This window comes from Giraffa tippelskirchi, chromosome 9, assembly GCF_054371585.1.
Source record: "Giraffa tippelskirchi isolate mGirTip1 chromosome 9, T2T-mGirTip1v1.2.pri, whole genome shotgun sequence".
NCBI lineage: Eukaryota > Metazoa > Chordata > Mammalia > Artiodactyla > Giraffidae > Giraffa > Giraffa tippelskirchi.
This window is the reverse complement of record NC_137283.1, coordinates 39,575,887-39,589,875: the sequence shown is the minus strand read 5'-3', so window position 1 is coordinate 39,589,875 and position 13,989 is coordinate 39,575,887. Positions and strand designations below refer to the sequence as shown.

At 40.4% G+C, this 13,989-nt stretch overlaps 1 protein-coding gene and 1 long non-coding RNA gene across 42 annotated transcripts in view; both read right to left on the bottom strand.

The window, feature by feature from the left end:
* Positions 1–13,989, bottom strand: part of FHIT (fragile histidine triad diadenosine triphosphatase) — a 1,651,033-nt gene that overhangs the window by 484,242 nt on the left and 1,152,802 nt on the right. The gene's annotated exons all lie outside the window — the stretch shown is intronic.
* On the bottom strand, positions 4,534–11,209 carry LOC145519847 (uncharacterized). Its single transcript, XR_014063963.1, has 2 exons — positions 10,614–11,209; positions 4,534–6,389 (listed from the first exon to the last, which is right to left on the bottom strand). It is a non-coding gene; the product is annotated as an uncharacterized LOC145519847 (long non-coding RNA).

Sequence of the window (13,989 nt, the reverse complement as noted above, 5' to 3'; positions counted from 1 at the left end):
GGGGAGAGGGGGAGGGAGAAGGGGAGATGTATGGAGAGAGTGACATAGAAATTTACAACACCATATGTAAAACAGATAGTCAATGGGAATTTGCTATATGACTCTGAGAACTCAAACAGGGGCTCTGTGACAGGCTGAAGGGTGGGGTGGGGAGGGAGATGGCAGGAAGGTCTGGGAGGGAGGGGACATGGGTGTACCTGTGGCTGATTCTTAATGATGTATGACAGAAAACCACAAAATTCTGTAAAGCAATTGTCCTTCAATTAAAAAAATTAAAAAAAAAAACAAAAACAAAAAAGCAAACATGGTCCCCAGACCTGCAGTGTTGGCATCACCCGGGAACTAGCCAGAAAGGGCCCTACCCCGGGAACAAGTGGATCAGATTACATATTCTTACCTGGACTCCAGGTAATTTGTATGCACAATCAATTTAAGATGACTTTGTCCTTGAGTGTCTGGGGTCCATCCTCTCCTAATAAACTGAGCAGGCCTGTGATGATATTGTTGATTTTATCCTCTGAGATCCGTGCCTTCCTAGTTGTCACATTCCTTCCTAATTCTTAACCTTTCAGATTTAAGAGCAGCTTGCTTTCTGCTTGCCTAAGTGGTATTACCCTGCTTCTATAGTGGTTCTGCCACTGCCTCTTACTCTTTATTTAAAAATGAACAAACAAAAACCAACAACAATGACAGGTTTCAACTTAATGGCCAGTTCTGATCAATGTAGAAGATGTCTCTGTTGAGAGGATTCCAAGGCCATGTACATCAGCTAACTGAATGAGATTTCCTAGTTCAATCAGCCACAGGGGAGTCGTGGCCTGGGTTACATATTTGCATCTTCATTCTACATGTGGCTTACCTACCCAGGACCTCGACTTGGGTGTATTTCTATTTGACACCACACCCTACCTCTGAGTCTTAACTCTCTATCTTCTTGCATGACTCCACCACCACTGATGGAAGTAGAACTGGTAGAAAATAAAACCTGCATGGCTCACATCATGTTTTGACTTCTCCTAATCACAAGCAACAAGAAGCTTTTTCAAATAATGGCTTCTATTTTGTGTGAACCTTATACTATTAAATGGCACAAATTCCTCTCAGAGTGATTGGCCCGTCACTTCCAGTGCAAGTGAAAGAATACTTCTAGTGCCTTTTTAAATCATTCATTTCTAAATGACACTGGGTTAAGATGACCACAAACTAAGCAAATGACATTTTGCTTAAAAGGTAGCACAGTAAATACCAGACTGAACTCAATAGGAAAATGAAAATTTCTCAGTTTAAAATCCCTCACCTTGTGGAGCACAATTAACAAAAGATACATTTCAAAAGTAAGAACACTTAGAATACATGTGGGCACTTTATCAGAATAACCATCATCCTCTCCAAACCCTAATGCAGGGATGAGTAGAATCAGCGGCTAGATGAAGGAATACAGCTCCTGAAAATAGACCTGCCTCAGGCCACACGTGGCAGAAAAGAGACAGTCTCAGTACCAGAAGATCTCAGTGGATAAGACCATATCCAGGCTATATCCAGTGACTCAAACACATGTTTTTCCAGGCTGGGAGAGGAGGAGATAATTAGACTCCACGTCAACCCCCAGCAAAAACTCTGTAAAGTGATGACAATTTTCTAAAATAAAACCAAATGAAAGAAAAACATCAACACTATTTAGTTGGCTAGAGAGCACTCAAATGTCAGTTGCCAAGAGGGTTTCAGACAATTTCAGAAAGGATATGGACAATCTTTGCACCACTATGAGAAGATGGGAACAAAGGAACACACACACCTTGACTGTGTGCTTCACGGGCCATGCATTACAATGTAGGATGGAGGTCTTCAGGCACTTAGTTAACATATTCAAAAACTTCTGGGGGCTGAGGTTATGTAGTACCCTGGTCCTGCAAACACTCTAGTGGGGAGACAGGCTTTGTTACATCTTCCTGCACCAGAGAAAATACACACAGTGTCAAGGCCAGCACCGAGAATGGTGGTGGTTAAAAGAGGAGGAGCCCTCATCACAACCAAACTATTCGGTTGACCAAAATGTTTGCTCAGGTTTTTGCCTTACATCTTACAGAAAAGCCTGAAGGAACTGACAGGCCAAGCCAATAGTTAAGAAAGTGTCCCAAGGTAAAAGCTGCTTGACTTAGGTGCCAAAAAGTCTTCTTTTCCAAACAAAAGAAGTCAAAAGTGATGCATTTTTAACCATCCCATTGCTCAGGATGGGTGTAGTATTAGTTTCCTATTCCTGCTATAGTAAATGACCGCAAGCTTCACAGCTTAAAACAACACAAAGTTCTCTCACAGTTCTGAAGGGCAGAAGTCTGAAATGGACTAAGATCAAGATGTCAGTAGGGCTGTGTTCCTACTGAAGGTTGGAGGAGAGAATCCATTTTCTTGACCTGTCCAGCTTCTAAAGGCCACCAGCAGCCCTTGGCTTATGGATCCAACCCTTTACCCCCCAAGCCAGCAGCAGCATGTCGAGTCCTCCTCATGGCACATCACTCTGACCTCTGCTTCCATCACCACGTTTTCTCCTCTTGGCTCTCCCTGACACCCACGCCTCCCCCCAATCATTTGTAACGACCCAGTGATTACACTGGGCCAGACCAAATAAATCAGGATAGCATCCCCATACCAAGATATTAATTTAAATCACACCCCCCCACCTTTTTGTCATTTAAGGTAATATTCATAGGTTCTGGGAATTAGAATGTACATCTCTTTGGGGTGCCTTATTGTGCCTACCACAATTGGTTAGATATCCCACACTGGTCCCAAATGGAAATAAAAGAGGCAATGGCCTGAAATATTTGGTCTTCAGGGGAGGTCTTAATCCTCAGGTCAGGTGGGTGATAAAACTGGACTGGCTTCAGTTATGCAGAAAATAGTAAGGAATTTGATCCCATTAATAACTGCACCTGTGTGTATCGCTTCCCAGGTGGCTCAGTGGTAAAGAACCCACCTGCCAGTGGAGGAGACGCAAGAGATGCAGGTCTGATTCCTGGGTCAGGAAGATCCCCTGGAGGAGGAAATGGCAACCCCTCCAGTATTCTTGCCTGGAGAATCCCATGGACAGAGGAGCCTGGTGGGCTACAGTCCATGGGATCGCAAAGAGTTGGACAAGAGTGAGCATGCATGCACATATATAGCATTAATATTTTAGTATGTTATACAGATACTATATGGAGTAAACATTTTATTTGTAAAAAATACATGAAGCAGGATTACATGGATCTCTTTCTCTTAAATTGTGTTATGTTTGTATATGAGTAGAAGAAAAAAATGTGTTTATGGTTCATGTGCTGTTATCATGAATATGATAGCTTAACAATACTCTGATCAATACAGTATGCACTAACCACATGTGGCTCTCAAGCACCTAAAATGTGATATAGAGACGCGCTGTATGTATAAAATACACACAGGGTTTCAAAGTTCAGTATAAAAAAATAAGATTTCATTAAAAAATTTTAACGTTACATGTTGAATAATAGGATATATTGGGTTAAATATAAGACATTATAATTAATTTCATCTGCTTATTTTTCACTTCCTTAATGTGGCTACTAGAAAATTTTATGTGTGCCTTGCAGTGTATTTTTATTAAATAGCACTGACTTAGAACAAAGGCAAAGTAGTCCTTTAGTTAGAACAAAGGAAATTGAGCTGAGGTAAATGATAGTAAGTTAGCCTAAAGACATCACACTTATTTTGAAACTTGCACGTTAATAACTGATGTTTAGTACTACTACATACCATTGCTGGACAAGAGAATCCAGCTTTTGATTATTTTCTGGGAAAGAGATCTTAGTACTTTTGAAGCTATTTAATCCATTGCCAGGTAGGGCCAATTGATAAAAAAAAAAAAAAAAAAAAATTTTTTTCTTTGTATTACTGGAAACCTGTAAATCCTTTGTAGATTTCTCTACATCGGCCTTAGTTCTGACTGATAAATAAAAAACAAAAACCTACCCTCTACTACCCACAACAAACTGGTTTTAGGCTTTTGAACTTTCAGTTTTAAGGCAAAATACTCTTGTGAAACTAACTTTATAAACTTGAAAGGCCACGTTGCTGGAGAAAGATTCTCACTGCAGGTGCTGGCATTCCCCATTGATGAACTTAAGTCAGTTACTATGAGGTTCTGTACACACTTTCTGATGATGGATAAAACAAATGGATATGCCTCGGAGGCACAGCAGGAATTAAAAATACATTAGTTCATTGAAACTTCAGATCGGGGATTGAGGAATGTCTGGATGATTTTTTTTTTTTTTTTTTTTCAAATAAAGTTTAGATGAGGCAGGAATTCAGTACGGAGCACAGTGCTGAGGCTCCCCTAGTCCAGCTGAGGACTGGGGGGGGTATCAGATACATTTTACCTCAGGTATGGCACTAACTTCCCTCAAAAAATTTTCATGTGCTCAGTCACAAATGGTTATTGTAAAATCTTTATTAACCTAAGTGCATATAAAAATTGTGAATTCCTAATACAAAGCAGTATTTGACTTTTAAATTTCATTTTAAGCTTGGCCCGTTCACTTGGAATGTGATTACAGAGTAAATTAAAAAGTAATCACATGTGAATTACATTTCCTCATGAATGTAATGACTTCAGGAGGCTGATTAATGTTAAACAGTGCCTGTCCTACTGCATGCCTACCTTCCCAGGTGACATAGGCAAGATAGCTGTCGTGAGTTGATTTAATTTTCTTTCACCAGCATCCCAGAGAGAATACCTGCTCACGTAACAGGCTCCTCACGTTCATCAGGACTGAGGATCTTCTTCCCTTTTGACTGTCCAAGAAGCACCAAGAAAACATCACCACTGCCAACGTATGGTTATGAGAAGTACCCAGTAGAGGGGGTCCAGCTCTGGTTATCTTTTTCTCACTAACCAAGTCTCAGTTTCTGAATCTCTCTCTCTTGTTGGCAAATTCTTCCATTTCAGATAGAATAATTCAAGAGAATCACTGAAAAATGCATTTGTACTGGTGTAAAGGTAACAAATTGTCTCACAAGGAATGAAAGCTTATTAATAATCTACAGCAGTATTACTGCAGAGAACACAATTTGGACTATAAATTTAAACCATGTGGAGCACAAGATCATTAAAATGTTTCCCTCTTGGGTAATGAGGTATGGAGAAGTCTACTATATTTACTCCTTTTCAGTATATCCAGGTTGAGGTATTGTTTTCTAAAAAGAAGTCATCAAAGGCATCACACTATTGTTAGCAGTGGGACAGGCCGGTGCTTCTGTTATTCTCAGCCCAAAGAGGAGCAGATCCTTACAGAGGATTTGGTAATAAGCCAAGTAAAGCCAGATACTGAGAGTTATTTCAGGTTCCTAGTTAATGTTCATGCCTCTGATTCCCCACACCATTGTGCGGGATGATGAACTGGTGTAGTATCATTAGGTGGACATCTTACATCATAATCTAGGACATATAGACAGAGAGTTGATGCCATAAAATTGTTATAAACAAACACCTACTCTTAATAGCAGTGATACTCTCACTCATAGATACTATCTATTCTGTAGTTTTTATTTGTTTGTTTGTTTGGTGAGACATATTAAATTGAAATCACATTCCATGAATGAGTTATAACCAGCACTTGGAGACATTCTAGACTAGGGAAATTTGGAAATCATCCAAGTTGGTTTAACAACATGTCATTTTACTGACATTTAATTGTGGGGCCTCAGAGGAAATTGTTCCAAATGTCAGGTGTTCCTAACTTTGAGTGGGAGGACAAGGGAAAAGGTGACAGGGAGAGAATTAATGTCAGGAGAGTAAGATAGAAAAGTCACAGAACTGTGTAGTTTCTCCTAAAACTGGCCTTTAGGATCCCTTTTAATTTTTTGTTTTTGTTTTTCTGTTTTTGTGCATGTTAAATACTTTCAGCCTGGGTATATGAACTTCTCTATTGTCCTGTGTAAATTTCAAGAACAGTAGAAATTATTGCTTAAGTATAAATTTTAAAACACTCAGGAATTAAGAAGAAATTCATGCCAACTCCAAGCAGATGACTTGTACTTATCCTACATTAGGGAGAGGATGGAGATAATTGTTCTACTTTATATTGGGGATGCTGGATGTAGGTGACTACAAATGTACAAGGATATACCAATTACAGTAATTCTACTGCCTTAATTTGTGTAGAGAATACTGGTACTCTTTTATTATACTAAAGATTTTATATTGTATCCTGTTCTTCCTTGTAGACTAATTTGCTTCAGTCACGTGCAACTCTTTGCAATCCTATGGACTATAGCCTGCCAGGCTCCTCTGTCCATGGGATTCTCCAGGTAAGAATACTGGAGTGGGTTGTCATTTCCTTCTCCAGGGGATCTTCCCAACCCAGGGATCATACCTGCATCTCCTGCATTGAAGGCAGTTTCTTTACCACTTGAGCCACCAAGAAGCAGCTAAGCATTTTAAACCCTTTTCTAACAGAAGAGGGTGATGAAGACATCCAGATAGAGCCCTTTTATATCCAGAGGAAGGTGATGAAGACAGTGAAAGAGAAAACACCTCATGCAATAATGGAAGAGAGAAGAAACTGACCACATTTAACATAGACAAAGTAAGACTCTGGCACCATGAAAGACTTGGAGCCCTGCTCCTCCATCCAGAGGACAGTACGGAATCAAGGTTATGGAGGCAGAGATACCACGTTAAGGATGCCCCTGAGGTGCTAATGAGGGTTCTGTTACCCACATGATTGGGTTCATCAGCTCGCCTGCGACGCATCTCCCATCCACAAACTGAAGACTGATAGCTAACTTCTTTGCAATTTTTCAGGCCCTGATGTCTGACAGTGGCCTAAAAAACTACATGAATTCTTCAAATTCTATTCTATCGCATTCGATCTGCCACTGTGGATACTGCTGAGCAGAAAACAACGCTCCCTAACATGTCTACTTTCAGCCTCACTCTTCTCCCAGGATCTGTCACTGGAATTATACTACACACTACCAAAATTGTTTCTTACAGGCTGGAATTTAGCATACAGTGGGTCCAGAACAAGGGAACATAATCATTCAAATGTGAAAAGGACACAATCTTACCTTTACCCAGCATTCATAGGGAACCAGTGATTTCTTCTGGAGTCAGAACACTTTTGTTGCCACATTTTTAAAAAAAAGACTGTCACTGAACTTTTAATTAGGTTCCAAAATGTGACCTGAGGCAATGATAGAATGACCTATTTTAATGCTGCATCGCTCTTAACGATATCTGCTTACAAATGGGCCATGCTTTGAAATGCTCTGCCATCACACTCTGACATCTAAAACACTGAGACTACTAATTCTGTTTTATTTCCTAAGGTCCCTTTCTTGACTCCTTTGTTCATCCACACACCCATATATTTACTCATCCATTCAAACAACATCTGCATATATTGCCTGGCATTAAGGAAAGACAAGCAGTGAGAAGAAAATGGTCCCTGTCTTCAACAGAGCTTATTCGAGTCCAGTTGAGAAGGCTACCACTTACCTAACTTAAAATAAAACGATGTGAGCAATTTCGCTGGTGGTCCAGTGGCTATGAGTCCACATTCCCAATGCAGGGTGCCTGGGACCAATCCCTGCCTGGGAAACTAGATCCCACATGCCTCAACTAAGATGCAGCACAGCCAAATAAATATTTAAAAAAGCAACGTGCATTGTCAGTACTCAGCCACATTTGAAGAGACTATGATTTCTAAGTTTCAGTCTCTCTAACACAGATCCTACTCTTAGTTCAGCCATTTAGTTACTGTTACTTCAAACACCCTGCACATATTTCAAACGTCCCACATCTGCTTTTATCAATCCCGAGGTGACCAGCCTCCCTGTGGAAAATGTAGCTCCCTCTGGTGTCGTAAATGGCAACATGGTCACCCACAGACAATTTCAATCATTGCTCTCAATTCTACGCTGTGGATTTATATTTCTGAGAGCCCCTACAACCCTAATAACATTTTAAAGTACTATCTAGAGCTGTTCAGATGAAGAGAGATGCCAAATTCGGCAGACAATCAGATGAAAAGAATCATTTAATATTCCCAGAAACTGTCCCTCCATAGAAAGAACAGAACAGCCATCTGTCAGGAAACAAAATCACTCATACATAACTATTCCAAAATCAACATTTGACCACCTATTTCAGTACTGAAAGCCATGACATGAGAATTTATTAGGGCTTCCCAGGTGGCTCAGTGGTAAAAAATCTGCTTGTCAACGCAAAAGATACAAGAGACGTGGGTTTGATCCTTTTGTCAAGAAGACCTCCTGGAGTAGGAACTAGTAACCCATTCCAGTATTCTCGCTGCGAAAATTCCAAGGACAGAGGAGCCTGGAGGGTTATAGTCCATAGGGTCGTAGAGTCAGACATGACGGAAGCGACTTAGCATGCATGCACTCACGTCTCTAAGGGCATTCATCAGAAGGAGCCAACCTTGGCCAGAGGTATAGGGCAGTGGGTAAGAGCTAATGGTAAATAATCCACCTGCTAATGCTGGAGCTGCAAGAGACATGAGTTCAATCCCTGGGTTGGGAAGATCCCCTGGAGTAGGAAATGGAGTGTCACTCTACTTTTTGCATATGTTTAAAATATTTCATAAAAACTTTGTTTCTAGACAGTCACTGCACATGAACAGCTGAGTTAGTCCATAGTATATTGGATGCAGAGATCACCCAAACTTTCAGCCAAACCCTAACTAGATCCCAATTCAACTTATTTTGGATCCTTGGGGGAAAAAATAAAATAGAAGTTTTAGAAAACTTAATCATGTCATGTTAGCCTAGCATAAGAATTAGAGCCATCAAACCTACTGTTACCAGTCAGATGTCTATTTTGAGAGATAGCTGCCTGTCCCAGGAGCTTCTATGTCCCCTTAGAATAGTTGAGTGACAGAGAGAAGAAAAACAACCTTGGAAAATTGTGTAGGCTATTAACAGACTGTTAGGACTTTTTAATCCACTGATCTAATGCATAAAAATGAGCAGAGTACTACAGTGTTAGAGCAGAAAGAATATCTTTCCAGAGGAAAATCCCTGAATTTTAGTTAAGATTTTGTGACTAATTGTCTTTGTGTCTTGAAGTATATCACTTCAATCTTCAGAACCGTATTTACTGACAAGAAAATTTAAGGAGTTGAACCTAAGAGCTGTGAAGGCGGATTTCTGTGTCTTATAGCTGATGTAGTCCATGGACACTATAACAGAAAGTATTACAAGGCTGCATTTCCAGGGGGATCAGCGATGCTCCCTTCACTTCCCCTGACACTATTAAAGCACCTGAGATGCCCCCTAGGACAACTGGTAAGAGAGAAGTGAGGTGCGTGTGTGAGTGCTTAGTCACTTCAGTTGTGTCCTACTCTTTGCGACCCTATGGACTGTAGCCCAACAGGGTCCTCTGTCCATGGGATTCTCCAGGCAAGAATACTAGAGTGGGTTGCCATGCCCTACTCCAGGGGATCTTCTTGACCAGGGATCGAACCAGCATCTCTTAGTCTCCTGCATTGGCAGGCAGGTCCTTTACCACCAACGTCACCTGGGAAGCCCAGAAAAGGGAGGTGCTGTCGCCCAAATACACATTCTTTGTCATGGCATGTGGTCTGATGCTCGTTGTCACTAATTTACTTATTCACAGTTGCACATGAGGCATTACTTCTAAAGAGTAGCTATGGTTGCCTGATTACAGATATGTAATTAATTTAGAAAAAGGCTGCTATAAAATTACAATCCAAGTAATCTCAGCAGGTGTCACTGTAGTTAGAAGAACGTATCTTTCCATAGGTACTCACTGTTTATTTATTTCTTCTTAGATGAGAGACAGTGCCTACTGGCCCGGCGCAGAAGCACTGAACCTCATTTCTCATTGGAAGGCCAAGATGCAGCAACCGTGGGATCTTCAGAGAGCACCTTGTGTATGCCCTGCCTTCATGTGCATCTGCAGGAAGCTCTGCCAACCCTGAAGCACGTTTCTTCATTTCATTTTAAGGTCACACACAGAATGGCATCCCGCATTATCACTCAAAACACTCCTCCAACACCTCATTCTTTCTATGACCTCAGGTCTACTTTACTTTCACTTATGAAACTGGAGCATAGAATCTATGTGATAGAATTTGTTTCACATATTAAAGTTAAAAACAAAATAACCCAATTAGAACTACACAGACACACATGTGCTCAGAGCCAGTGAAATCTGAATAAATTCTGTGGATTAGACAGGTAACAATTTCCTCACATTAGCACTATCCTATGATGAAGCTAGACACCAACATTAAGGTGTCCATGTGAAGTGTACATAGGACCTCCCTGTACATTACTTGTAACTCCTGGGAATCTACAATCACTTTAAAAGACAAAGTTTAAAAAAAAAGAAAAAATGAGAGCCCACAAAACAAAACTCATACATTTAAAAAGGAGATTCAAAAGGCAATTAGAAAGCTCACAGAATACCTTTCCTTCCAAAAATATACATATTTGTCATGATAATAAAATTAATATCCTTCAATGAAGCCATAAAAGTCACTCCAGGAGACAAAGATTATTTTAAAAATATTTATAGGCCCTGAAATGACCTTCCCAACCCTAGATTACACAGAGAGTGTTTACTACTGAAATCTCTTTCTTAAAACGAATAGTTGCAAAATTATAGTATAGTCCCTCAAAATACTGAATTAGAGCTTTTCAGTGGCCTTGAAAGGATTTGCACAAATAATTCTTGAAAGACAAAAGAGTCAATAGACTCCCAATGTTGCAAAAAAGTAACAAAAAACCCTTCCATGTATGTTATGTGTAAATAGTGATTAGACACATGTATGTGTGTTATTATACTGATAACATTAGCTTGGTTAAAGATATGGAAACATAACCTTAAGCCAGGACTTTACAACTATTTTCATATCTCAGCACAAATATACAAGAAAAACTTTTATATGTCACACTGGGGTAAAAGAACTGAGATTATGCATGGTCAGAGGTGCCCAGTCCAAGGATCCAGCCACCAGTGAATGAATATTTGAGCACAGTAGATGGAAAAATGTACAGGAACTTGTTCTCTATAGGTGATCTGCACAGGGAAGAAGTGGGACGGATGGTGGATGTGGATGGTGAGGGTGTTGAGAACGGTGAGGGCACAGCACTGAGAGAAATCGGGGCAGGAAGGGGCTGATGGTACAGAAATATTTTACACACATGTGTACAGATATTTACATGTGTGCATGTGTATACATAAATTGTATGATCATATTTATGCATTTTGGTGAAACTTTGTTTTAAAACCTTATTTTATGTCTTAATAATAACACAGAAGATGAGTTCAACTAGATGATCCATCAAGAGTTTCTCCCTTGGAATTTTTTTTTCTTGCTGTTGTTAAAATCAAGAGGGCACAGGGTTTCTCCTTTCTTGCTGCTAAGACCAAGTGCCTGTGATGTAAGGACCATGCTCTAAGATGTCTCAGTTAAGTCGTCCTGTGTGTATAAGTTTCAGAGGGAACCTGGCTCTCCAGGGCTCCAGAGTCACTGGAGTTTGTAGATGACCACCTGGCAAATCCGGGGAGGTGTTGAGTTTCTCCACAGGTGAAGATTTATTGCCAAAAGCACAATCTTTTCCCTTTAGTTTTGACTTAACATGTCAGAAAAACAACACAAGACTGTAAGAATTAAGCCAAATCCATTACAGCTAAGCTCTCTACGGTATAAACGAGGCAAGGGTTGAACCAAAACGAATTTATCAATCATGCAGTGCAGGGCCACTGGTATGATTAGCATAATTCTTTAAAATAATGCAGAACAGGTAGGCAGTTCTGCCATTAAATTATCCTGTTTAGGGAAGATGAAGACTCGGCAAGCATTTCTAAGTGGGACAGTCTTAGTTTCAATACAGTGTTTCACTGAATATGTCTGTGTCATGATAAAAAGAAGCTGCCTTTTAAAAATCCCCACACCATGTAACATTTTTGTTGATTTAATTTAAAGTCTATCGTACCTTTAACAGTTCGTGCGTCATGCTAAGTAACTTCAGTCACGTCCAACTCTTTGCAACCCTATGGTCTGTAGCCCACCAGGCTTCTCTGTCCCTGAGGATTTTCCAGGCAAGAATCCTGCAGTGGGTTGCCATGCCCTCCTCCAGGGTATCTTCCCAACCCAAGGATCAAACCTGCATCTCTTACATCTCCTGCACTGGCAGGAGGGTTCTTTAACATTAGTGCCACCTGGGAAGCCCACCCCCCCCCTTTTTTTTAACAGTTCACTTCTGTTGAAATCACTACTGCAGTTTAGTTTCACATATACTGTCATCATTTCATTGAAACTCTTACCGCAATAAAAAGAAAATATGGCCCCCATTAGACTCACCTGAAAAGAACACCTTTGTGAACCAACACACTGACACAGAAACACACACACACATACACATCATAAGTATGCTGAAATTATTGCTTTTGAACTGTGGTGCTGGAGAAGACTCTTGAGAGTCCCTTGGAAAGCAAGGAGATCAAACCAATCAATACTAAAGGAAATCAACTCTGAATATTCATTGGAAGGACTGATTCTAAGGCTGAAGCTCCAATATTTGGCCACCTGATACAAAGAGCTGACTCATTGGAAAAGACTCTGGTGCTGCCAAAGATTACGGGTAAGAGAAGAAGGGAGTGACAGAGGATGAGATGGTTGGATGCCATCACACTCAATGGACATGAGTTTGAGCAAACTCCAAGAGATAGCGAAGGACAGGGAATCCTTGCATGTTGCAGTTCATAGGGTCGCAAAGAGTCAGACACCACTCAGCAACAAAAAAACAACACCCTTTAGGGATCTGGCAAAAGTGTTTTCTAAAAATATCTCAAAACACACCTAGGAAAGACAAATTTACTTCCTTGTCTGGCAAAGTGCCATCTCAAACATGTTAGGTAAGTAGAATGTGAGTGCGTGTGTATACCAATAACTACCTAGGGGGAAAATCAATATAACTCTTTAGAAAATTTCAACAAGATATGGAATATATCTACATGTAAATTTCACTTATTGCTCCTTAAGAAAATCTTTATGATGGGTTTCTTTAGGCATTACAGTGAGAACACATGAAAAATGTCAGGCACTCAAAATATGAAAACTGATGATGTTGGTTGGTGAGGGTATGGAAGGGGCTGTGTGGATCAAAATAAACTGTGGAAAATTCTGAAAGAGATGGGCATACCAGATCATCTGACCTGTCTCTTGAGAAACCTGTATGCAGGTCAGGAAGAAAGAGTTAGAACTGGACATGGAACAATAGACTGGTTCCAAATAGGAAAAGGAGTACGTCAAGGCTGTATATTGTCACCCTGCTTATTTAACTTATATGCAGAGTACATCATGAGAAACGCTGGGCTGGAAAAAGCACAAGCTGGAATCAAGATTGCAGGGAGAAATATCAATAACTTCAGATATGAAGATGACACCACCCTTACGGCAGAAAGTGAAGAAGAACTAAAGAGCCTCTTGATGAAAGTGAAAGAGGAGAGTGAAAAAGTTGGCTTAAAGTTCAACATTCAGAAAACTAAGATCATGGCATCTGGTCCCATCACTTCATGGCAGATAGATGGGGAACAGTGGAAACAGTGGCTGACTTTATTTTTTGGGGCTCCAAAATCACTGCAGATGGTAACTGCAGCCATGAAATTAAAAGATGCTTACTTCTTGGAAGGAAAGCTATGACCAACCTAGACAGCATATTAAAAAGCAGAGACATTCCTTTGCCAACAAAGGTCCATCTAGTCAAGGCTATGGTTTTTCCAGTGTTCATATATGGATGTGAGAGTTGGACTATAAAGAAAGCTGAGCACCAAAGAATTGATGCTTTTGAAGTGTGGTGTTGGAGAAGCCTCTTGAGAGTCCCTTGGACTGCAAGGAGATCCAACCAGTCCATCCTAAAGGCAATCAGTCCTGGGTGTTCATTGGAAGGACTGATGTTGAAGCTGAAACTCCAATACTT